Source organism: Somniosus microcephalus, chromosome 12 (genome assembly GCF_052327205.1).
Source record: "Somniosus microcephalus isolate GS21.2 chromosome 12, FLI_Smic_1.0, whole genome shotgun sequence".
Lineage (NCBI taxonomy): Eukaryota > Metazoa > Chordata > Chondrichthyes > Squaliformes > Somniosidae > Somniosus > Somniosus microcephalus.
This window is the reverse complement of record NC_140998.1, coordinates 110,304,154-110,329,056: the sequence shown is the minus strand read 5'-3', so window position 1 is coordinate 110,329,056 and position 24,903 is coordinate 110,304,154.

The window sequence follows — 24,903 nt, the reverse complement described above, 5'->3', positions numbered from 1 at the left end:
CCCAAGCGGAGGCGGGCACACCCTGGAACAGCGTCCGGTTCCGAATTGGGGCACTAAAAGTGAATTTCTGGCGGTCGCAACGGGCTCCACGCGCAGCGCTAACTTTTGGGCGTTAGCCTGCTGGCGGGCCATAACTGAATTTCTAGGCCATAGAGTTATACAGCACAGATAGAGGCCCTTCGGCCCATCATGTCCGCGCCGGCCATCAAGCCCTGTCTAATCTAATCCCATATTCCAGCATTTGGTCCGTAGCCTTGTAGGCTATGGCATTTCAAGTGCTCATCCAAATGCTTCTTGAATGTTGTGAGGGTTCCAGCCTCCACAACCCTTTCAGGCAGTGAGTTCCAGACTTCAACCACCCTCTGGGTGAAAAAGTTCTTTCTCAAATCCCCTCTAAACCTCCCGCCCTTTACCTTGAATCTATGCCCCCTAGTTATTGACCCTTCTACTAAGGGAAAAAGCTCCTTAGTATCCATCCTATCTATGCCCCTCATAATTTTGTACACCTCAATCATGTCCCCCCTCAGCCTCCTCTGCTCCAAGGAAAACAAACCCAATCTGCCCAGTCTCTCTTCATAGCTGAAGCGCTCCAGCCCTGGTAACATCCTGGTGAATCTCCTCTGCACCCTCTCCAAAGCTATCACATCCTTCCTGTAGTGTGGCGACCAGAACTGCACACAGTATTCCAGCTGTGGCCTAACCAGTGTTTTATACAGTTCCATCATAACCTCCTTGCTCTTATATTCTATGCCTCGGCTAATGAAGGCAAGTATCCCATATGCCTTTTTTACCACCTTATCCACCTGTTCCGCCGCCTTCAGGGATCTGTGTACTTGCACACCCAGATCCCTCTGACCCTCCGTCTTGCCTAGGGTCTTACCATTCATTGTGTATTCCCTTGCCTTGTTAGTCCCCCCAAAGTGCATCACCTCGCACTTTTCCGGGTTAAATTCCATTTGCCACTGTTCCGCCCATCTGACCAACCCATCTATATCGTCCTGCAGACTGAGACTACCCTCCTCGCTATTTACCACCCTACCAATTTTTGTATCATCCGCGAACTTACTGATCATACCTTTTACATTCATATCCAAGTCATTAATGTAGGCCACAAACAGCAAGGAACCCAGCACCGATCCCTGTGGTACCCTACTGGCCACAGGCTTCCAGTCACAAAAACAACCTTCGACCATCACCCTCTGCCTTCTGCCACTAAGCCAGTTTTGTATCCAATGTGCCAAGGCACCCTGGATTCCATGGGCTCTTACCTTCTTGACCAGTCTCCTGTGCGGGACTTTATCGAAGGCCTTACTGAAATCCATGTATACCACATCCACTGCGTTACCCTCATCCACACACCTAGTCACCCCCTCAAAAAATTCAATCAAATTAGTCAGACATGATCTTCCCTTGACAAAGCCATGCTGACTATCCCTGATTAATCCTTGCCTCTCCAAGTGGAGACTAATTTTGTCGCTCAGAATTTTTTCCAATAATTTTCCTACCACTGATGTTAGGCTCACTGGCCTGTAGTTCCCCGGTTTTTCCCTACTCCCCTTCTTGAATAATGGTACTACATTAGCGGTTCTCCAGTCCTCTGGCACATCCCCTGTGGCCAGAGAGGTTCTGAATATATGTGTTAGAGCCCCCGCAATCTCTTCCTTTGCCTCACACAGCAGCCTGGGATACATTTCGTCCGGGCCTGGGGATTTATCCATTTTTAGGCCAGCTAAAACCGCCAATACCTCCTCCCTCTCGATGTTAATATGTTCGAGCATATCACAGTGCCCCCGCCCTATTTCTATGTCTACATCGTCCCTCTCCATAGTGAAAACAGATGCAAAAAATTCATTTAGAACCAGTCCTACATCTTCCGGCTCCACACACAGATTGCCACTTTTGTCCCTAATGGGCCCTATTTTTTCCCTAGTTATCCTCTTACCCTTAATATACTTATAAAACATCTTAGGATTTTCCTTTATTTTGCTCGCCAGTGTTATTTCATGGCCCCTCCTTGATCTCCTAATTTCTTTTTTAAGTATCCCCCTGCACTTTTTGTACTCCTCTAGGGCTTCCTCCGTCTTTAGCCTTTTGTATCTGCCAAAAGCCCTCCTTTTTTTTCTAATCCATTCTCATATATCCCCTGACATCCAAGGTTCCCTGTGGTTTTTGGAACCACCCTTGACCTTTACGGGAACATGTTGCCATTGTATGATCTCAATCTCCCTTCTGAAAGCCTCCCATTGCTCCGATGCGGATTTTCCTACAAGTAGCTGCTCCCAGTCCATTTTGGCCAGATCCTGCCTTATCCTATTAAAATCGGCCTTCCCCCAATTTAGAACCTTTATTTCCGGCCCATCCCTGTCCTTTTCCATGACCACCTTAAATCTCACCATATTATGGTCACTGTCACCAAAGTGCTCACCTACTAGCACTTCTTCCACTTGGCCGGCCACATTCCCTAGAATTAGGTCCAGTACCGCCCCCTCTCTTGTAGGACCTTCTACATGCTGGCTCAAAAAGCTCTCCTGGATGCACTTTAAGAATTCTACACCCTCTGTGCCTTTCACACTCTGACGATCCCAGTTAATATTGGGGAAGTTGAAATCCCCCATTATTATTACCCTATTATTTGCACATTTCTCTGAGATTTGCCGACATATCTGTTCCTCTATCTCCCCCTGACTGTTTGGAGGCCTATAGTACACTCCCAGCAAAGTGCTTGCCCCCTTTTTGTTTTTAAGCTCCACCCATATGGCCTCATTAGAGGAACCTGCTAATATGTCATCCCTCCTTACTGCAGTAATTGACTCCTTAATTAATATTGCGACATCTCCTCCTCTTATACCTCCCCCTCTGTCTCGCCTGAAGATTCTGTACCCCGGAATATTGAGCTGCCAGTCTTGCCCCTCCCTCAACCATGTCTCCGTGATAGCAACAATATCATACTCCCATGTGTTTATCAACACCTTCAGTTCATCCACCTTATTTGCAAGACTCCTTGCATTAAAATAGATGCCATCCAGCCTTGCCCTTGTATATTTGCCCTATCTACCAAGCTGACTTGTTTTTTTCTCTATAATTGGCAGCACATCACCCCCTACTTCAGCTCCCCTCTGTATCCCATCCCCCTGCCAAGTTAGTTTAAACCCCCCCAACAGTGCTAGCAAACCTCCCCGCAAGGATATTTGTCCCGCTCTGGTTCAGGTGCAACCCGTCCGACTTGTACAAGTCCCACTTTCCCAGAAGTAGGCCCAGTGATCCAGGAAACTAAAACCCTCCCTCCTGCACCAACTCTTTAGCCACGCATTCATCTGTTCTATCCTCCTATTCCTATACTCACTAGCACGTGGCACTGGGAGTAATCCAGAGATTACAACCTTTGAGGTCCTGTTTTTTAATCTGCTACCTAGTTCCCTAAATTCTTGATGCAGGATCTCATCCCCCTTCCTACCTATGTCGTTGGTCCCAATGTGGACCACGACCTCTGCCTGCTCACCCTCCCTCTTAAGAATGCCCTGTAGCCGCTCAGTGACATCCATGACCCTGGCCCCAGGGAGGCAACAAACCATCCTGGAGTCACGTTTGCGGCCACAGAAATGCCTATCTGTTCCCCTTACGATAGAATCCCCTACCACTATTGCTCTCCCACTCTTTTTCCTCCCTTTCTGAGCAGCAGAAGCGTCCCTGGTGCCAGGAAGCTGGCTGCTGCTGCCTTCCCCTGGTGAGTCATCCCCCTCAACAGTATCCAACTTGGTATACCTGTTTGAAAGGGGGATGTCCACAGGGGGCCCCTGCACTTCCTGCCTGCCTCTGTTGCTCCGCCTGATGGTCACCCAAGTTCTTTCTGCCTGTGCAGCCCTACCCTGTGGCGTGAACAACTCGCTAAACATGCTATCCACGACCCTCTCAGCATCGCGCATGCTCCAAAACTCATCCACCCACAGCTCGAGCGCCTCAATGCGGTCTACAAGTAGCTGCAGCTGGATGCATTTCCCGCACACATGGTCGCCAGGGACACTGGCAGCGTCCCTGACTTCCCACATGGAGCAAGAGGAGCAGAACACGGGGCTGAGCTCTCCTGCCATGACTTACTCCTTCAATTAATTAAAAAATTTATTCAATACCCCAGTTACAGGTATACTCTAGGGCGCTTTATTTACCAACTGTCCCCACTACAACACAGAGACCCTAGAAATTTAACACCACAGAATTCAAGCTTGTAGGAGGAATGTCAGTAATGTTGGAGGAGGAATATCGGGGATGCTGGAGGAGAAATGTCGGTGACGTTGCAGGAGGAATGTCGGTGACGTTGGAGGAGGAATGTCGGTATTGTTTGAGGAGGAATGTCGTGATGTTGGTGGAGGAATGTCGGTGATGTTGGTGGGGGAAAGTGGGTCCTGTTGGAGGAAGAGTGTCGGTGATGCTGGTGGAGGAATTTCGGGGATGCTGGAAGAGAAATGTCTGTGATGTTGGTGGAGGAATGACGGTGATGTTGGAGGAGGCATGTCGGTGATGTTGGTGGAGGAATGTCGGTATTGTTGGTGGAGGAAAGTCGGGGATGCTGGAGGAGGCATGTCGGTGAAGTTGGTGGAGGAATGTCGGTGATGTTGGTGGAGGAATGTCGGTGATGTTGATGGGGCAATGTCAGTGATGCTGGTAGAGGAATATCGGTGATGGTGGAGGAATGTAGGTGATGTTGGAGGAGGAATTGCGGTGATGTTGGTGGAGGAATGTCGGTGATGTTGGAGGAGGAATGTCGGTGATGTTGGTGGATGAATGTCGGTGATGTCGCTGGGGGAATGTGGATGATGTTGGTGGAGGTATGTCAGTGATGTTGGAGGAGGAATGTCAGTGATGTTGATGGAGGCATGTCAGTGATCTTGGTGGGGGAATGTCGGTGATGATAATGGAGGAATGTCGGTGGTGTTGACGGAGGAATGTCGGTAATGTTGGAGGAGATTGTCGGTGATGTTGGTGTATGAATTTCAGTCATGTTGGTGGAGGAATGTCGGTGATTTTGGTGGCGGAATGTCGGTAATGTCGGTGGGGTAAAGTGGATGATATTAGTGGAGTTATGTCAGTGATGTTGTAGGAGGAATTTCAGTGATGTTGATGGAGGCATGTCGGTGATCTTGGTGGGGAAATGTTGGTGATGTTGGAGGAGGAATGTTGGTGATCTTGGTGGAGGAATGTCGGTGATGTTGGAGGAGGAATGTCGGTGATGTTGGTTAATGAATTTCAGTGATGTTGGAGGAGGGATGTCAGTGATGTTGATGGAGGAATGTCGGTGATTTTAGAGGCGGAATGTCGGTGGTTTTGGTTTAGGACTGTCGGTGATGTTGTAGGAAGAATGTCGGTGATGTTGGTGGAGGAATGTCGATGATGTTGATGGGGGAATGTCGGTCATGTTGGTGGAGGAACGTTGGTAATGTTGGATGAGGAATGTCAGTGATGTTGGTGGGGGAATGTTGGTGATCTTGGTGGAGGAATGTCGGTGATGTTGGAGGAGGAATGTCGGTAATGTTGGAGGAGGAATATCGGGGATGTTGGAGGAGGAATGTCGGTGATGTTGGACGAGGAATGTCGGTGATGTTGATGGAGGAATGACGGTGATGTTGGAGGAGGAATGTCGGTGATGTTGGAGCAGGAATGTCGGTGATGTTGGGGGAGGAATGTCAGTGATGTTCGAGGAGGAATGTCGGTGGTGTTGGTTGGGGAATGTCGGTGATGTTGGGGGAGGTATGTCGGTGATGTTGTAGGAGGAATGTCGGCGATGTTGCAGGAGGAATGTCGGTGATGTTGGAGGAGGAATGTCGCTGTAGTTGGGGGGGAATGTTTGTGATGTTGGAGGAGGAATGTCGGTGATGTTGTCGGAGGAATGTCGGTGATGTTGCGGGAGGAATGTCAGTAATGTTGGAGGAGGAATGTCGGTGATGTTCGTGGGGGAATGTCGGTGATGTTGGGGGTGGTATGTCAGTGATGTTGGAGGAGGAATGTCGGTGATGTTGCAGGAGGAATGTCGGTGATGTTGGAAGAGGAATGTCGGTGTTGTTGGAGGAGGAATGTCGTGAAGTTGGTGGAGGAATGTCGGTGAAGTTGGTGGAGGCATGTCGGTAATGTTGGAGGAGGAATATCGGTGATGTTGGAGGAGGAATGTCAGTGATGTTGGAGGAGGAATGTCGGTGATGTTGATGGAGGAATGTCGGTGATGTTGGTGGAGGAATGTCGGTGAAGTTGATGGGGCAATGTCGGTGATGTTGGTAGAGGAATATCAGTGATGGTGGAGGAATGTCGGTGATGTTGGAGGAGGAATTTCGGTGATGTTGTTGTAGGAATGTCGGTGATGTTGGAGGAGGAATGTCAGTGATGTTGGTGGAGGAATGTCGGTGATGTCGCTGGGGGAATGTGGATGATGTTGGTGGAGGTATGTCAGTGATGTTGGAGGAGGAATGTCAGTGATGTTGATGGATGCATGTCGGTGATCTTGCTGGGGGAATGTCGGTGATGATAACGGAGGAATGTCGGTGGTGTTGACGGAGGAATGTTGGTAATGTTGGAGGAGATTGTCGGTGATGTTGGTGTATGAATTTCAGTGTTGTTGGTGGAGGAATGACGGTGATTTTGGTGGCGGAATGTCGGTGATGTCGGTGTGGTAAAGTTGATGATATTAGTGGACTTATGTCAGTGATGTTGGAGGAGGAATGTCAGTGATGTTGATGGAGGCATGTCAGTGATCTTGGTGGGGGAATGTCGGTGATGTTGGAGGAGGAATGTTGGTGATCTTGGTGGATGAATGCCAGTGATGTTGGAGGAGGAATGTCGGTGATGTTGGTGGAGGAATGTCGATGATGTTGATGGGGGAATGTCGGTCATGTTGGTGCAGGAACGTCGGTAATGTTGAATGAGGAATGTCGGTGATGTTGGTGGGGGAATGTCGATGACATTGATGGAGGAATGTCGGTGAAGTTGGTGGAGGCATGTCGGTAATGTTGGAGGAGGAATATCGGTGATGTTGGAGGAGGAATGTCAGTGATGTTGGAGGAGGAATGTCGGTGATGTTGATGGAGGAATGTCAGTGATGTTGGAGGAGGAATGTCAGTGATGTTGGAGGAGGAATGTCGGTGTTGTTGGAGGAAGAATATCGGTGATGTTGGAGGAGGAATGTTGGTGATGTTGTAGGATGAATATCTGTTATGTTGGAGGAGGAATGTCGGTGATGTTGATGGAGGAATGTCGGTAAATTTCGAGGAGGAATGTCGGGGATGTTGGAGGAGGAATGTCGATGATGTTGGAGGAGGAATGTCTGTAATGTTGGAGGAGGAATGTCAGTGATGTTGGAGGAGAAATGTCGGTGATGTTGATGGAGGAATGTCAGTGATGCTGACGGAGGAATGTCAGTGATGTTGGAGGAGGAATGTCGGTGATGTTGGGGGGCATTGTCGGTGATGTTGGTTGAGGAATGTTGGTGGAGGAATGTCAGTGATGTTGGTCAAGGAATGTTGGTTATGTTGGTGCAGGAATGTTGGTGATATTGGTGGATGAATGTCGGTGATGTTGATGGAGGAATGTCGGTGATGTTGGAGGAGGAATTTCGGTGATGTTGGTGGGGGAATGTCGGCGATGTTGGGGGAGGAACGTCGGTGGTGTTGGTTGGGGAATGTCGGTGATGTTGGGGGAGGTATGTCGGTGATGTAGTAGGAGGAATGTCGGTGATGTTGCAGGAGGAATGTCGGTGATGTTGGAGGAGGAATGTCGCTGTAGTTGGGGGGGAATGTTTGTGATGTTGGAGGAGGAATGTCGGTGATGTTGTCAGAGGAATGTCGGTGATGTTGGGGGAGGAATGTCAGTAATGTTGGAGGAGGAATGTCGGTGATGATGTCGGAGGAATGTCGGTGATGTTGGGGGAGGAATGTCAGTGATGTTGGAGGAGGTTTGTCGATGATGCTGGAGGAGGAATGTCGGTGAAGTTGGTAATGGAATGTCGGTGATGTTGGTGGAGGAATGTCGGTGATTTGGTGGCGGAATGTCGGCGGTTTTGGTTTAGGAATGTCGGTGATGTTTTACGAGGAATGTCGGTGATGTTGGTGGAGGAATGTCGATGATGTTGATGGGGGACTGTCGGTCATGTTGGTGGAGGAAGGTCGGTAATGTTGGATGAGGAATTTCGGTGATGTTGGTGGGGGAATCTCGATGACATTGATGGAGGAATGTCGGTGAAGTTGGTGGAGGCATGTCGGTAATGTTGGAGGAGGAATATCGGTGATGTTGGAGGAGGAATGTCGGTGGTGTTGGAGGAGGAATGTCAGTGATGTTCATGGAGGAATGTCAGTGATGTTGGAGGAGGAATGTCGGTGATGTTGGAGGAGGAATGTCGGTGTTGTTGGAGGAAGAATATCGGTGATGTTGGAGGAGGAATGTTGGTGATGTTGTAGGATGAATGTCTGTTATGTTGGAGGAGGACTGTTGGTGATGTTGACGGAGGAATGTCGGTAAATTTCGAGGAGGAATGTCGGTGATGTTGGAGGATGAATGTCGGTGATGTTGATGGAGGAATATCTGTGATGTTGGAGGAGGACTGTCGATGATGCTGGAGGAGGAATGTCTGTAATGTTGGAGGAGGAATCTCAGTGATGTTGGAGGAGGAATGTCGGTGATGTTGTCAGAGGAATGTCGGTGATGTTGGGGGAGGAATGTCAGTAATGTTGGAGGAGGAATGTCGGTGATGATGTCGGAGGAATGTCGGTGATGTTGGGGGAGGAATGTCAGTGATGTTGGAGGAGGTTTGTCGATGATGCTGGAGGAGGAATGTCGGTGAAGTTGGTAATGGAATGTCGGTGATGTTGGTGGAGGAATGTCGGTGATTTGGTGGCGGAATGTCGGCGGTTTTGGTTTAGGAATGTCGGTGATGTTTTACGAGGAATGTCGGTGATGTTGGTGGAGGAATGTCGATGATGTTGATGGGGGACTGTCGGTCATGTTGGTGGAGGAAGGTCGGTAATGTTGGATGAGGAATTTCGGTGATGTTGGTGGGGGAATCTCGATGACATTGATGGAGGAATGTCGGTGAAGTTGGTGGAGGCATGTCGGTAATGTTGGAGGAGGAATATCGGTGATGTTGGAGGAGGAATGTCGGTGGTGTTGGAGGAGGAATGTCAGTGATGTTCATGGAGGAATGTCAGTGATGTTGGAGGAGGAATGTCGGTGATGTTGGAGGAGGAATGTCGGTGTTGTTGGAGGAAGAATATCGGTGATGTTGGAGGAGGAATGTTGGTGATGTTGTAGGATGAATGTCTGTTATGTTGGAGGAGGACTGTTGGTGATGTTGACGGAGGAATGTCGGTAAATTTCGAGGAGGAATGTCGGTGATGTTGGAGGATGAATGTCGGTGATGTTGATGGAGGAATATCTGTGATGTTGGAGGAGGACTGTCGATGATGCTGGAGGAGGAATGTCTGTAATGTTGGAGGAGGAATCTCAGTGATGTTGGAGGAGGAATGTCGGTGATGTTGGAGGAGGTTTGTCGATGATGCTGGAGGAGGAATGTCGGTGAAGTTGGTAAAGGAATGTCGGTGATGTTGGTGGAGGAATGTCGGTGATGTTGGTGGAGGAATGTCGGTGATGTTGGTGGAGGAATTTCAGTGATGTTGGAAGAGCAATGTCTGTGATGTTGGTGGGGGAATGTCTGTGATGTTGGAGGAGGAATGTCGGCGATGTTGGTGGATGAATGTCGGTGATGTCACTGGGGGAATGTGGATGATGTTGTTGGAGGTTTGTCAGTGATGTTGGAGAAGGAATGTCAGTGATGCTGATGGAGGCATGTCGGTGATCTTGGTGGGGGAATGTCGGTGATGATAATGGAGGAATGTCGGTGGTGTTGATGGAGGAATGTCGGTAATGTTGGAGGAGATTGTCGGTGATGTTGGTGTATGAATTTCAGTGATGTTGGTGGAGGAATGTCGGTGATTGTGGTGGAGGAATGTCGGTATTGTTGGTGGAGGAAATTCGGGGATGCTGGAGGAGGCATGTCGATGAAGTTGGTGGAGGAATGTCGGTGATGTTGGTGGAGGAATGTCGGTGATGTTGATGGGGCAATGTCGGTGATGTTGGTAGAGGAATATCGGTGATGGTGGAGATATGTCGGTGATTTTGGATGAGGAATTTCGGTGATGTTGGTGTAGGAATGTCAGTGATGTTGGAGGAGGAATGTCGGTGATGTTGGTGGAGGAATGTTGGTGGTGTCGCTGGTTGGGGAATGTGGATGATGTTGGAGGAGGAATGTCAGTGATGTTGATGGAGGCATGTCGGTGATCTTGGTGGGGGAATGTCGGTGATGATACCGGAGGAATGTCGGTGGTGTTGACGGAGGAATGTCGGTAATGTTGGAGGAGATTGTCGGTGATGTTGGTGTATGAATTTCAGTGTTGTTGGTGGAGGAATGTCGGTGATTTTGGTGGCAGAATGTCGGTGATGTCGGTGTGGTAAAGTGGATGATATTAGTGGAGTTATGTCAGTGATGTTGGAGGAGGAATGTCAGTGATGTGAATAGAGGCATGTCGGTGATCTTGGTGGGGGAATGTCGGTGTTGTTGGAGGAGGAATGTTGGTGATCTTGGTGGAGGAATGCCGGTGATGTTGGAGGAGGAATGTCGGTGATGTTGGTGGATGAATTTCAGTGATGTTGGAGGAGGGATGTCATTGATGTTGATGGAGGAATGTCGGTGATTTTGGTGGCGGAATGTCAGCGGTTTTGGTTTAGGAATGTCGGTGATGTTTAAGGAGGAATGTCGGTGATGTTGGTGGAGGAATGTCGATGATGTTGATGGGGGAATGTCGGTCATGTTGGTGGAGGAAGGTCGGTAATGTTGGATGAGGAATGTCGGTGATGTTGGTGGGGGAATGTCGATGACATTGATGGAGGAATGTCGGTGAAGTTGGTGGAGGCATGTCGGTAATGTTGGAGGAGGAATATCGGTGATGTTGGAGGAGGAATGTCGGTGATGTTGGAGGAGGAATGTCAGTGATGTTGATGGAGGAATGTCAGTGATGTTGGAGGAGGAATGTCGGTGATGTTGGAGGAGGAATGTCGGTGTTGTTGGAGGAAGAATATCGGTGATGTTGGAGGAGGAATGTTGGTGATGTTGTAGGATGAATGTCTGTTATGTTGGAGGAGGAATGTCGATGATGTTGACTGAGGAATGTCGGTAAATTTCGAGGAGGAATGTCGGTGATGTTGGAGGATGAATGTCGGTGATGTTGATGGAGGAATATCTGTGATGTTGGAGGAGGCATGTCGATGATGTTGGAGGAGGAATGTCTGTAATGTTGGAGGAGGAATGTCAGTGATGTTGGAGGAGGAATGTCGGTGATGTTGGGGGGCATTGTCGGTGATGTTGGTTGAGGAATGTTAGTGGAGGAATGTCAGTGATGTTGGTCAAGGAATATTGGTTATGTTGGTGCAGGAATGTCGGTGAAGTATGAGGAAAAATGTCAGTGATGTTGGTGGGGAATGTCGGTGATGTTGGTGCAGGAATGTTGGTGATATTGGTGGATGAATGTCGGTGATGTTGATGGAGGAATGTCGGTGATGTTGGGGGAGGAATGTCGGTGATGTTGGAGGAGGAATTTCGGTGATGTTGGTGGGGAATGTCGGCGATGTTGGGGGAGGTATGTCAGTGATGTTGGAGGAGTAATGTCGGTGATGTTGGAGGAGTAATGTCGGTGATGTTGGAGGAGGTTTGTCGGTGATGTTGGAGGAGGTTTGTCGATGATGCTGGAGGAGGAATGTCGGTGATGTTGGTAAAGGAATGTCTGTGATGTTGATGGGGGAATGCCTGTGATGTTGGAGGAGGCATGTCAGTGATGTTGGTGGATGAATGTTGATGATGTTGATGGAGGAATATCGGTGATTTTGGTGGCAGAATGTCAGTGGTGTTAGTGGAGGTATGTCGGTCATGTTGGAGGAGGCATGTCGGTGATGTTGGTGGAGGAATGTTGAAGATGTTGATGGAGGAATGTCGGTAATGTTGGTGGAGGAATGTCGGGGATGCTGGAGGAGAAATGTCGGTGATGTTGGTGGAGGAATGCCAGTGATGTCGGTGGGGTAATGGTGGTGATTTTGTTGGCAGAACGTAGGTGGTGTTGGTGGAGGATTGTCGGTGATGTTGGAGGAGACATGTTGGTGAAGTTGGTGGAGGAATGTCGGTGATGTTGGTGGAGGAATATCAGTGATGGTGCAGGAATGTCGATGATGTTGGAGGAGGAATGTCGGTGATGTTGGATTAATTTCAGTGATGTTGGAGGAGGGATGTCAGTGATGTTGATGGAGGAATATCAGTGATTTTGGTGGCGGAATGTCAGCGGTTTTCGTTTAGGAATGGCAGTTATGTTGTAGGAGGAATGTCGGTGATGTTGGTGGAGGAATGTTGATGATGTTGATGGGGAAATGTTGGTCATGTTGGTGGAGGAACGTCGGTAATGTTGGATATGGAATGTTGGTGATGTTGGTGGGGGAATGCCGATGACATTGATGGAGGAATGTCGGTGAAGTTGGTGGAGGCATGTCGGTCATGTTGGAAGAGGAATATCGGTGATGTTGGAGGAGGAATGTCAGTGATGTTGGAGGAGGAATGTCAGTGATGTTGATGGAGGAATGTCAGTGATGTTGGAGGAGGAATGTCGGTGATGTTGGAGGAGGAATGTCGGTGTTGTTGGAGGAAAAATATCGGTGATGCTGGAGGAGAAATGTTGGTGATGTTGTAGGATGAATATCTGTTATGTTGGAGGAGGAATGTCGGTGATGTTGACGGAGGAATGTCGGTAAATTTCGAGGAGGAATGTCGGTGATGTTGGAGGATGAATGTCGGTGATGCTGATGGAGGAATGTCTGTGATGTTGGAGGAGGAATGTCGATGATGTTGGAGGAGGAATGTCTGTAATGTTGGAGGAGGAATGTCAGTGATGTTGGAGGAGGAATGTCGGTGATGTTGATGGAGGAATGTCAGTGATGTTGACGGAGGAATGTCAGTAATGTTGGAGGAGGAATGTCGGTGATGTTGGGGGGCATTGTCGGTGATGTTGGTTGAGGAATGTTGGTGGAGGAATGTCAGTGATGTTGGTCAAGGAATGTTGGTTATGTTGGTGCAGGAATGTTGGTGATATTGGTGGATGAATGTCGGTGATGTTGATGGAGGAATGTCGGTGATGTTGGAGGAGGAATTTCGGTGATGTTGGTGGGGGAATGTCGGCGATGTTGGGGGAGGTATGTCACTGATGTTGGAGGAGGAATGTCGGTGATGTGGTAGGAGGAATGTCGGTGATGTTGGAGGAGGAATGTCAGTGATGTTGGAGGAGGTTTGTCGATGATGCTGGAGGAGGAATGTCGGTGAAGTTGGTAATGGAATGTCGGTGATGTTGGTGGAGGAATGTCGCTGATTTGGTGGCGGAATGTCGGCGGTTTTGGTTTAGGAATGTCGGTGATGTTTTGGAGGAATGTCGGTGATGTTGGTGGAGGAATGTCGATGATGTTGATGGGGGACTGTCGGTCATGTTGGTGGAGGAAGGTCGGTAATGTTGGATGAGGAATTTCGGTGATGTTGGTGGGGGAATCTCGATGACATTGATGGAGGAATGTCGGTGAAGTTGGTGGAGGCATGTCGGTAATGTTGGAGGAGGAATATCGGTGATGTTGGAGGAGGAATGTCGGTGATGTTGGAGGAGGAATGTCAGTGATGTTGATGGAGGAATGTCAGTGATGTTGGAGGAGGAATGTCGGTGATGTTGGAGGAGGAATGTCGGTGTTGTTGGAGGAAGAATATCGGTGATGTTGGAGGAGGAATGTTGGTGATGTTGTAGGATGAATGTCTGTTATGTTGGAGGAGGAATGTCGATGATGTTGACTGAGGAATGTCGGTAAATTTCGAGGAGGAATGTCGGTGATGTTGGAGGATGAATGTCGGTGATGTTGATGGAGGAAAATCTGTGATGTTGGAGGAGGCATGTCGATGATGTTGGAGGAGGAATGTCTGTAATGTTGGAGGAGGAATGTCAGTGATGTTGGAGGAGGAATGTCGGTGATGTTGGGGGGCATTGTCGGTGATGTTGGTTGAGGAATGTTCGTGGAGGAATGTCAGTGATGTTGGTCAAGGAATATTGGTTATGTTGGTGCAGGAATGTCGGTGAAGTATGAGGAAGAATGTCAGTGATGTTGGTGGGGAATGTCGGTGATGTTGGTGCAGGAATGTTGGTGATATTGGTGGATGAATGTCGGTGATGTTGATGGAGGAATGTCGGTGATGTTGGGGGAGGAATGTCGGTGATGTTGGAGGAGGAATTTCGGTGATGTTGGTGGGGAATGTCGGCGATGTTGGGGGAGGTATGTCAGTGATGTTGGAGGAGTAATGTCGGTGATGTTGGAGGAGTAATGTCGGTGATGTTGGAGGAGGTTTGTCGGTAATGTTGGAGGAGGTTTGTCGATGATGCTGGAGGAGGAATGTCGGTGATGTTGGTAAAGGAATGTCGGTGATGTTGGTGGAGGAATGTCGGTAATGTTGGTGGAGGAATTTCAGTGATGTTGGAGGAGGAATGTCTGTGATGTTGATGGGGGAATGCCTGTGATGTTGGAGGAGGCATGTCAGTGATGTTGGTGGATGAATGTTGATGATGTTGATGGAGGAATATCGGTGATTTTGGTGGCAGAATGTCAGTGGTGTTAGTGGAGGTATGTCGGTCATGTTGGAGGAGGCATGTCGGTGATGTTGGTGGAGGAATGTTGAAGATGTTGATGGAGGAATGTCGGTAATGTTGGTGGAGGAATGTCGGGGATGCTGGAGGAGAAATGTCGGTGATGTTGGTGGAGGAATGCCAGTGATGTCGGTGGGGGAATGGCGGTGATTTTGTTGGCAGAACGTAGGTGGTGTTGGTGGAGGATTGTCGGTGATGTTGGAGGAGGCATGTCGGTGAAGTTGGTGGAGGAATGTCGGTGATGTTGGTGGAGGAACATCAGTGATGGTGCAGGAATGTCGATGATGTTGGAGGAGGAATGTCGGTGATGTTGATGGAGGCATGTCGGTGATCTTGTTGGATGAATTTCAGTGATGTTGGAGGAGGGATGTCAGTGATGTTGATGGAGGAATATCGGTGATTTTGGTGGCGGAATGTCAGCGGTTTTCGTTTAGGAATGGCAGTTATGTTGTAGGAGGAATGTCGGTGATGTTGGTGGAGGAATGTTGATGATGTTGATGGGGGAATGTTGGTCATGTTGGTGGAGGAACGTCGGTAATGTTGGATATGGAATGTCGGTGATGTTGGTGGGGGAATGCCGATGACATTGATGGAGGAATGTCGGTGAAGTTGGTGGAGGCATGTCGGTAATGTTGGAAGAGGAATATCGGTGATGTTGGAGGAGGAATGTCAGTGATGTTGGAGGAGGAATGTCAGTGATGTTGATGGAGGAATGTCAGTGATGTTGGAGGAGGAATGTCGGTGATGTTGGAGGAGGAATGTCGGTGTTGTTGGAGGAATAATATCGGTGATGCTGGAGGAGAAATGTTGGTGATGTTGTAGGATGAATATCTGTTATGTTGGAGGAGGAATGTCGGTGATGTTGACGGAGGAATGTCGGTAAATTTCGAGGAGGAATGTCGGTGATGTTGGAGGATGAATGTCGGTGATGCTGATGGAGGAATGTCTGTGATGTTGGAGGAGGAATGTCAATGATGTTGGAGGAGGAATGTCTGTAATGTTGGAGGAGGAACGTCAGTGATGTTGGAGGAGGAATGTCGGTGATGTTGATGGAGGAATGTCAGTGATGTTGACGGAGGAATGTCAGTGATGTTGGAGGAGGAATGTCGGTGATGTTGGGGGGCATTGTCGGTGATGTTGGTTGAGGAATGTTGGTGGAGGAATGTCAGTGATGTTGGTCAAGGAATGTTGGTTATGTTGGTGCAGGAATGTTGGTGATATTGGTGGATGAATGTCGGTGATGTTGATGGAGGAATGTCGGTGATGTTGGAGGAGGAATTTCGGTGATGTTGGTGGGGGAATGTCGGCGATGTTGGGGGAGGTATGTCACTGATGTTGGAGGAGGAATGTCGGTGATGTGGTAGGAGGAATGTCGGTGATGTTGGAGGAGGAATGTCAGTGATGTTGGAGGAGGTTTGTCGATGATGCTGGAGGAGGAATGTTGGTGAAGTTGGTAATGGAATGTGGGTGATGTTGGTGGAGGAATGTCGGTGATTTGGTGGTGGAATGTCAGCGGTTTTGGTTTAGGAATGTCGGTGATGTTTTGGAGGAATGTCGGTGATGTTGGTGGAGGAATGTCGATGATGTTGATGGGGGACTGTCGGTCATGTTGGTGGAGGAAGGTCGGTAATGTTGGAGGAGGAATATCGGTGATGTTGGAGGAGGAATGTCGGTGATGTTGGAGGAGGAATGTCAGTGATGTTGATGGAGGAATGTCAGTGATGTTGGAGGAGGAATGTCGGTGATGTTGGAGGAGGAATGTCGGTGTTGTTGGAGGAAGAATATCGGTGATGTTGGAGGAGGAATGTTGGTGATGTTGTAGGATGAATGTCTGTTATGTTGGAGGAGGACTGTTGGTGATGTTGACGGAGGAATGTCGGTAAATTTCGAGGAGGAATGTCGGTGATGTTGGAGGATGAATGTCGGTGATGTTGATGGAGGAATATCTGTGATGTTGGAGGAGGACTGTCGATGATGCTGGAGGTGGAATGTCTGTAATGTTGGAGGAGGAATGTCAGTGATGTTGGAGGAGGAATGTCGGTGATGTTGGAGGAGGTTTGTCGATGATGCTGGAGGAGGAATGTCGGTGAAGTTGGTAAAGGAATGTCGGTGATGTTGGTGGAGGAATGTCGGTGATGTTGGTGGAGGAATGTCGGTGATGTTGGTGGAGGAATTTCAGTGATGTTGGAAGAGCAATGTCTGTGATGTTGGTGGGGGAATGTCTGTGATGTTGGAGGAGGAATGTCGGCGATGTTGGTGGATGAATGTCGGTGATGTCACTGGGGGAATGTGGATGATGTTGTTGGAGGTTTGTCAGTGATGTTGGAGAAGGAATGTCAGTGATGCTGATGGAGGCATGTCGGTGATCTTGGTGGGGGAATGTCGGTGATGATAATGGAGGAATGTCGGTGGTGTTGACGGAGGAATGTCGGTAATGTTGGAGGAGATTGTCGGTGATGTTGGTGTATGAATTTCAGTGATGTTGGTGGAGGAATGTCGGTGATTTTGGTGGCAGAATGTCGGTGATGTCGGTGGGGTAAAGTGGATGATATTAGTGGAGTTATGTCAGTGATGTTGTAGGAGGAATTTCACTGATGCTGATGGAGGCATGTCGGTGATCTTGGTGGGGGAATGTCGGTGATGTTGGAGGAGGAATGTTGGTGATCTTGGTGGAGGAATGTCGGTGATGTTGGAGGAGGAATGTCGGTGATGTTGTTGGATGAATTTCAGTGATGTTTGAGGAGGGATGTCAGTGATGTTGATGGAGGAATGTCGGTGATTTTAGAGGCGGAATGTCGGTGGTTTTGGTTTAGGACTGTCGGTGAAGTTGTAGGAAGAATATCGGTGATGTTGGTCGAGGAATGTCGATGATGTTGATGGGGGAATGTCGGTCATGTTGGTGGAGGAACATTGGTAATGTTGGATGAGGAATGTCAGTGATGTTGGTGGGGGAATGTTGGTGATCTTGGTGGAGGAATGTCGGTGATGTTGGAGGAGGAATGTCGGTAATGTTGGAGGAGGAATATCGGTAATGTTGGAGGAGGAATGTCGGTGATGTTGGAGGAGGAATGTCGGTGATGTTGCAGGAGGAATGTCGGTGATGTTGGAAGAGGAATGTCGGTGTTGTTGGAGGAAGAATGTCGTGATGTTGGTGGAGGAATGTCGGTGATGTTGCTGGGGGAAAGTGGGTCCTGTTGGAGGAAGAGTGTCGGTGATGTTGGTGGAGGAATTTCGGGGATGCTGGAAGAGAAATGACTGTGATGTTGGTGGAGGAATGACGGTGATGTTGGTGGAGGCATGTCGGTGATGTTGGTGGAGGAATGTCGGTATTGTTGGTGGAGGAAATTCAGGGATGCTGGAGGAGGCATGTCGATGAAGTTGGTGGAGGAATGTCGGTGATGTTGGTGGAGGAATGTCGGTGATGTTGATGGGGCAATGTCGGTGATGTTGGTAGAGGAATATCGGTGATGGTGGAGATATGTCGGTGATTTTGGATGAGGAATTTCGGTGATGTTGGTGTAGGAATGTCGGTGATGTTGGAGGAGGAATGTCGGTGATGTTGGTGGAGGAATGTTGGTGGTGTCGCTGGTTGGGGAATGTGGATGATGTTGGAGGAGGAATGTCAGTGATGTTGATGGAGGCATGTCGGTGATCTTGGTGGGGGAATGTCGGTGATGATACCGGAGGAATGTCGGTGGTGTTGACAGAGGAATGTCGGTAATGTTGGAGGAGATTGTCGGTGATTTTGGTGTGTGAATTTCAGTGTTGTTGGTGGATGAATGTCGGTGATTTTGGTGGCAGAATGTCGGTGATGTTGGAGGAGGAATGTCGGTGATGTTGCAGGAGGAATGTCGGTGATGTTGGAAGAGGAATGTCGGTGTTGTTGAAGGAAGAATATCGGTGATGTTGGAGGAGGAATGTTGGTGATGTTGTAGGATGAATGTCTGTTATGTTGGAGGAGGAATGTCGATGATGTTGACTGAGGAATGTCGGTAAATTTCGAGGAGGAATGTCGGTGATGTTGTAGGATGAATGTCGGTGATGTTGATGGAGGAATATCTGTGATGTTGGAGGAGGCATGTCGATGATGTTGGAGGAGGAATGTCTGTAATGTTGGAGGAGGAATGTCAGTGATGTTGGAGGAGGAATGTCGGTGATGTTGGGGGGCATTGTCGGTGATGTTGGTTGAGGAATGTTAGTGGAGGAATGTCAGTGATGTTGGTCAAGGAATATAGGTTATGTTGGTGCAGGAATGTCGGTGAAATATGAGGAAGAATGTCAGTGATGTTGGTGGGGAATGTCGGTGATGTTGGTGCAGGAATGTTGGTGATATTGGTGGATGAATGTCGCTGATGTTGATGGAGGAATGTCGGTGATGTTGGGGGAGGAATGTCGGTGATGTTGGAGGAGGAATTTCGGTGATGTTGGTGGGGAATGTCGGCGATGTTGGGGGAGGTATGTCAGTGATGTTGGAGGAGTAATGTCGGTGATGTTGGAGGAGTAATGTCGGTGATGTTGGAAGGGGTTTGTCGGTGATGCTGGAGGAGGAATGTCGGTGATGTTGGTAAAGGAATGTCGGTGATGTTGGTGGAGGAATGTCGGTAATGTTGGTGGAGGAATTTCAGTGATGTTGGAGGAGGAATGTCTGTGATGTTGATGGGGGAATGCCTGTGATGTTGGAGGAGGCATGTCAGTGATGTTGGTGGATGAATGTTGATGATGTTGATGGAGGAATATCGGTGATTTTGGTGGCAGAATGTCAGTGGTGTTAGTGGAGGTATGTCGGTCATGTTGGAGGAGGCATGTCGGTGATGTTGGTGGGGGAATGTTGAAGATGTTGATGGAGGAATGTCGGTAATGTTGGTGGAGGAATGTCGGGGATGCTGGAGGAGAAATGTCGGTGATGTTGGTGGAGGAATGCCAGTGATGTCGGTGGGGGAATGGCGGTGATATTGTTGGCAGAACGTAGGTGGTGTTGGTGGAGGATTGTCGGTGATGTTGGAGGAGGCATGTCGGTGAAGTTGGTGGAGGAATGTCGGTGATGTTGGTGGAGGAATATCAGTGATGGTGCAGGAATGTCGATGATGTTGGAGGAGGAATGTCGGTGATGTTGATGGAGGCATGTCGGTGATCTTGTTGGATGAATTTCAGTGATGTTGGAGGAGGGATGTCAGTGATGTTGATGGAGGAATATCGGTGATTTTGGTGGCGGAATGTCAGCGGTTTTCGTTTAGGAATGGCAGTTATGTTGCAGGAGGAATGTCGGTGATGTTGGTGGAGGAATGTTGATGATGTTGATGGGGGAATGTTGGTCATGTTGGTGGAGGAACGTCGGTAATGTTGGATATGGAATGTCAGTGATGTTGGTGGGGGAATGCCGATGACATTGATGGAGGAATGTCGGTGAAGTTGGTGGAGGCATGTCGGTAAAGTTGGAAGAGGAATATCGATGATGTTGGAGGAGGAATGTCAGTGATGTTGGAGGAGGAATGTCAGTGATGTTGATGGAGGAATGTCAGTGATGTTGGAGGAGGAATGTCGGTGATGTTGGAGGAGGAATGTCGGTGTTGTTGGAGGAAGAATATCGGTGATGCTGGAGGAGAAATGTTGGTGATGTTGTAGGATGAATATCTGTTATGTTGGAGGAGGAATGTCGGTGATGTTGACGGAGGAATGTCGGTAAATTTCGAGGAGGAATGTCGGTGATGTTGGAGGATGAATGTCGGTGATGCTGATAGAGGAATGTCTGTGATGTTGGAGGAGGAATGTCGATGATGTTGGAGAAGGAATGTCTGTAATGTTGGAGGAGGAATGTCGGTGATGTTGGAGGATGAATGTCGGTGATGCTGATGGAGGAATGTCTGTGATGTTGGAGGAGGAATGTCGATGATGTTCGAGGAGGAATGTCTGTAATGTTGGAGGAGGAATGTCAGTGATGTTGGAGGAGGAATGTCGGTGATGTTGATGGAGGAATGTCAGTGATGTTGACGGAGGAATGTCAGTGATGTTGGAGGAGGAATGTCTGTGATGTTGGGGGGCATTGTCGGTGATGTTGGTTGAGGAATGTTGGTGGAGGAATGTCAGTGATGTTGGTCAAGGAATGTTGGTTATGTTGGTGCAGGAATGTTGGTGATATTGGTGGATGAATGTCGGTGATGTTGATGGAGGAATGTCGGTGATGTTGGAGGAGGAATTTCGGTGATGTTGGTGGGGGAATGTCGGCGATGTTGGGGGAGGTATGTCACTGATGTTGGAGGAGGAATGTCGGTGATGTGGTAGGAGGAATGTCGGTGATGTTGGAGGAGGAATGTCAGTGATGTTGGTGGAGGTTTGTCGATGATGCTGGAGGAGGAATGTCGGTGAAGTTGGTAATGGAATGTCGGTGATGTTGGTGGAGGAATGTCGGTGATTTGGTGGCGGAATGTCGGCGGTTTTGGTTTAGGAATGTCGGTGATGTTTTGGAGGAATGTCGGTGATGTTGGTGGAGGAATGTCGATGATGTTGATGGGGGACTGTCGGTCATGTTGGTGGAGGAAGGTCGGTAATGTTGGATGAGGAATTTCGGTGATGTTGGTGGGGGAATCTCGATGACATTGATGGAGGAATGTCGGTGAAGTTGGTGGAGGCATGTCGGTAATGTTGGAGGAGGAATATCGGTGATGTTGGAGGAGGAATGTCGGTGATGTTGGAGGAGGAATGTCAGTGATGTTGATGGAGGAATGTCAGTGATGTTGGAGGAGGAATGTCGGTGATGTTGGAGGAGGAATGTCGGTGTTGTTGGAGGAAGAATATCGGTGATGTTGGAGGAGGAATGTTGGTGATGTTGTAGGATGAATGTCTGTTATGTTGGAGGAGGACTGTTGGTGATGTTGACGGAGGAATGTCGGTAAATTTCGAGGAGGAATGTCGGTGATGTTGGAGGATGAATGTCGGTGATGTTGATGGAGGAATATCTGTGATGTTGGAGGAGGACTGTCGATGATGCTGGAGGAGGAATGTCTGTAATGTTGGAGGAGGAATGTCAGTGATGTTGGAGGAGGAATGTCGGTGATGTTGGAGGAGGTTTGTCGATGATGCTGGAGGAGGAATGTCGGTGAAGTTGGTAAAGGAATGTCGGTGATGTTGGTGGAGGAATGTCGGTGATGTTGGTGGAGGAATGTCGGTGATGTTGGTGGAGGAATTTCAGTGATGTTGGAAGAGCAATGTCTGTGATGTTGGTGGGGGAATGTCTGTGATGTTGGAGGAGGAATGTCGGTGATGTTGGTGGATGAATGTCGGTGATGTCACTGGGGGAATGTGGATGATGTTGTTGGAGGTTTGTCAGTGATGTTGGAGAAGGAATGTCAGTGATGCTGATGGAGGCATGTCGGTGATCTTGGTGGGGGAATGTCGGTGATGATAATGGAGGAATGTCGGTGGTGTTGACGGAGGAATGTCGGTAATGTTGGAGGAGATTGTCGGTGATGTTGGTGTATGAATTTCAGTGATGTTGGTGGAGGAATGTCGGTGATTTTGGTGGCGGAATGTCGGTGATGTCGGTGGGGTAAAGTGGATGATATTAGTGGAGTTATGTCAGTGATGTTGTAGGAGGAATTTCACTGATGCTGATGGAGGCATGTCGGTGATCTTGGTGGGGGAATGTCGGTGATGTTGGAGGAGGAATGTTGGTGATCTTGGTGGAGGAATGTCGGTGATGTTGGAGGAGGAATGTCGGTGATGTTGTTGGATGAATTTCAGTGATGTTAGAGGAGGGATGTCAGTGATGTTGATGGAGGAATGTCGGTGATTTTAGAGGCGGAATGTCGGTGGTTTTGGTTTAGGACTGTCGGTGAAGTTGTAGGAAGAATATCGGTGATGTTGGTCGAGGAATGTCGATGATGTTGATGGGGGAATGTCGGTCATGTTGGTGGAGGAACGTTGGTAATGTTGGATGAGGAATGTCAGTGATGTTGGTGGGGGAATGTTGGTGATCTTGGTGGAGGAATGTCGGTGATGTTGGAGGAGGAATGTCGGTAATGTTGGAGGAGGAATATCGGTAATGTTGGAGGAGGAATGTCGGTGATGTTGGAGGAGGAATGTCGGTGATGTTGCAGGAGGAATGTCGGTGATGTTGGAAGAGGAATGTCGGTGTTGTTGGAGGAAGAATGTCGTGATGTTGGTGGAGGAATGTCGGTGATGTTGCTGGGGGAAAGTGGGTCCTGTTGGAGGAAGAGTGTCGGTGATGTTGGTGGAGGAATTTTGGGGATGCTGGAAGAGAAATTACTGTAATGTTGGTGGAGGAATGACGGTGATGTTGGTGGAGGCATGTCAGTGATGTTGGTGGAGGAATGTCGGTATTGTTGGTGGAGGAAATTCGGGGATGCTGGAGGAGGCATGTCGATGAAGTTGGTGGAGGAATGTCGGTGATGTTGGTGGAGGAATGTCGGTGATGTTGATGGGGCAATGTCGGTGATGTTGGTAGAGGAATATCGGTGATGGTGGAGATATGTCGGTGATTTTGGATGAGGAATTTCGGTGATGTTGGTGTAGGAATGTCGGTGATGTTGGAGGAGGAATGTCGGTGATGTTGGTGGAGGAATGTTGGTGGTGTCGCTGGTTGGGGAATGTGGATGATGTTGGAGGAGGAATGTCAGTGATGTTGATGGAGGCATGTCGGTGATCTTGGTGGGGGAATGTCGGTGATGTTGGAGGAGGAATGTCGGTGGTGTTGACGGAGGAATGTCGGTAATATTGGAGGAGATTGTCGGTGATGTTGGTGTATGAATTTCAGTGTTGTTGGTGGAGGAATGTCGGTGATTTTGGTGGCAGAATGTCGGTGATGTCGGTGTGGTAAAGTGGATGATATTAGTGGAGTTATGTCAGTGATGTTGGAGGAGGAATGTCAGTGATGTTGATAGAGGCATGTCGGTGATCTTGGTGGGGGAATGTCGGTGTTGTTGGAGGAGGAATGTTGGTGATCTTGGTGGAGGAATGCCGGTGATGTTGGAGGAGGAATGTCAGTGATGTTGGTGGATGAATTTCAGTGATGTTGGAGGAGGGATGTCATTGATGTTGATGGAGGAATGTCGGTGATTTTGTTGGCGGAATGTCAGCGGTTTTGGTTTAGGAATGTCGGTGATGTTTAAGGAGGAATGTCGGTGATGTTGGTGGAGGAATGTCGGTCATGTTGGTGGAGGAAGGTCGGTAATGTTGGTGAGGAATGTCGGTGATGTTGGTGGGGGAATGTCGATGACATTGATGGAGGAATGTCGGTGAAGTTGGTGGAGGCATGTCGGTAATGTTGGAGGAGGAATATCGGTGATGTTGGAGGAGGAATGTCGGTGATGTTGGAGGAGGAATGTCAGTGATGTTGATGGAGGAATGTCAGTGATGTTGGAGGAGGAATGTCGGTGATGTTGGAGGAGGAATGTCGGTGTTGTTGGAGGAAGAATATCGGTGATGTTGGAGGAGGAATGTTGGTGATGTTGTAGGATGAATGTCTGTTATGTTGGAGGAGGAATGTCGATGATGTTGACTGAGGAATGTCGGTAAATTTCGAGGAGGAATGTCGGTGATGTTGGAGGATGAATGTCGGTGATGTTGATGGAGGAATATCTGTGATGTTGGAGGAGGCATGTCGATGATGTTGGAGGAGGAATGTCTGTAATGTTGGAGGAGGAATGTCAGTGATGTTGGAGGAGGAATGTCGGTGATGTTGGGGGGCATTGTCGGTGATGTTGGTTGAGGAATGTTAGTGGAGGAATGTCAGTGATGTTGGTCAAGGAATATTGGTTATGTTGGTGCAGGAATGTCGGTGAAATATGAGGAAGAATGTCAGTGATGTTGGTGGGGAATGTCGGTGATGTTGGTGCAGGAATGTTGGTGATATTGGTGGATGAATGTCGGTGATGTTGATGGAGGAATGTCGGTGATGTTGGGGGAGGAATGTCGGTGATGTTGGAGGAGGAATTTCGGTGATGTTGGTGGGGAATGTCGGCGATGTTGGGGGAGGTATGTTAGTGATGTTGGAGGAGTAATGTCGGTGATGTTGGAGGAGGAATGTTGGTGATGTTGGAGGAGGTTTGTCTGTGATGCTGGAGGAGGAATGTCGGTGATGTTGGTAAAGGAATGTCGGTGATGTTGGTGGAGGAATGTCGGTAATGTTGGTGGAGGAATTTCAGTG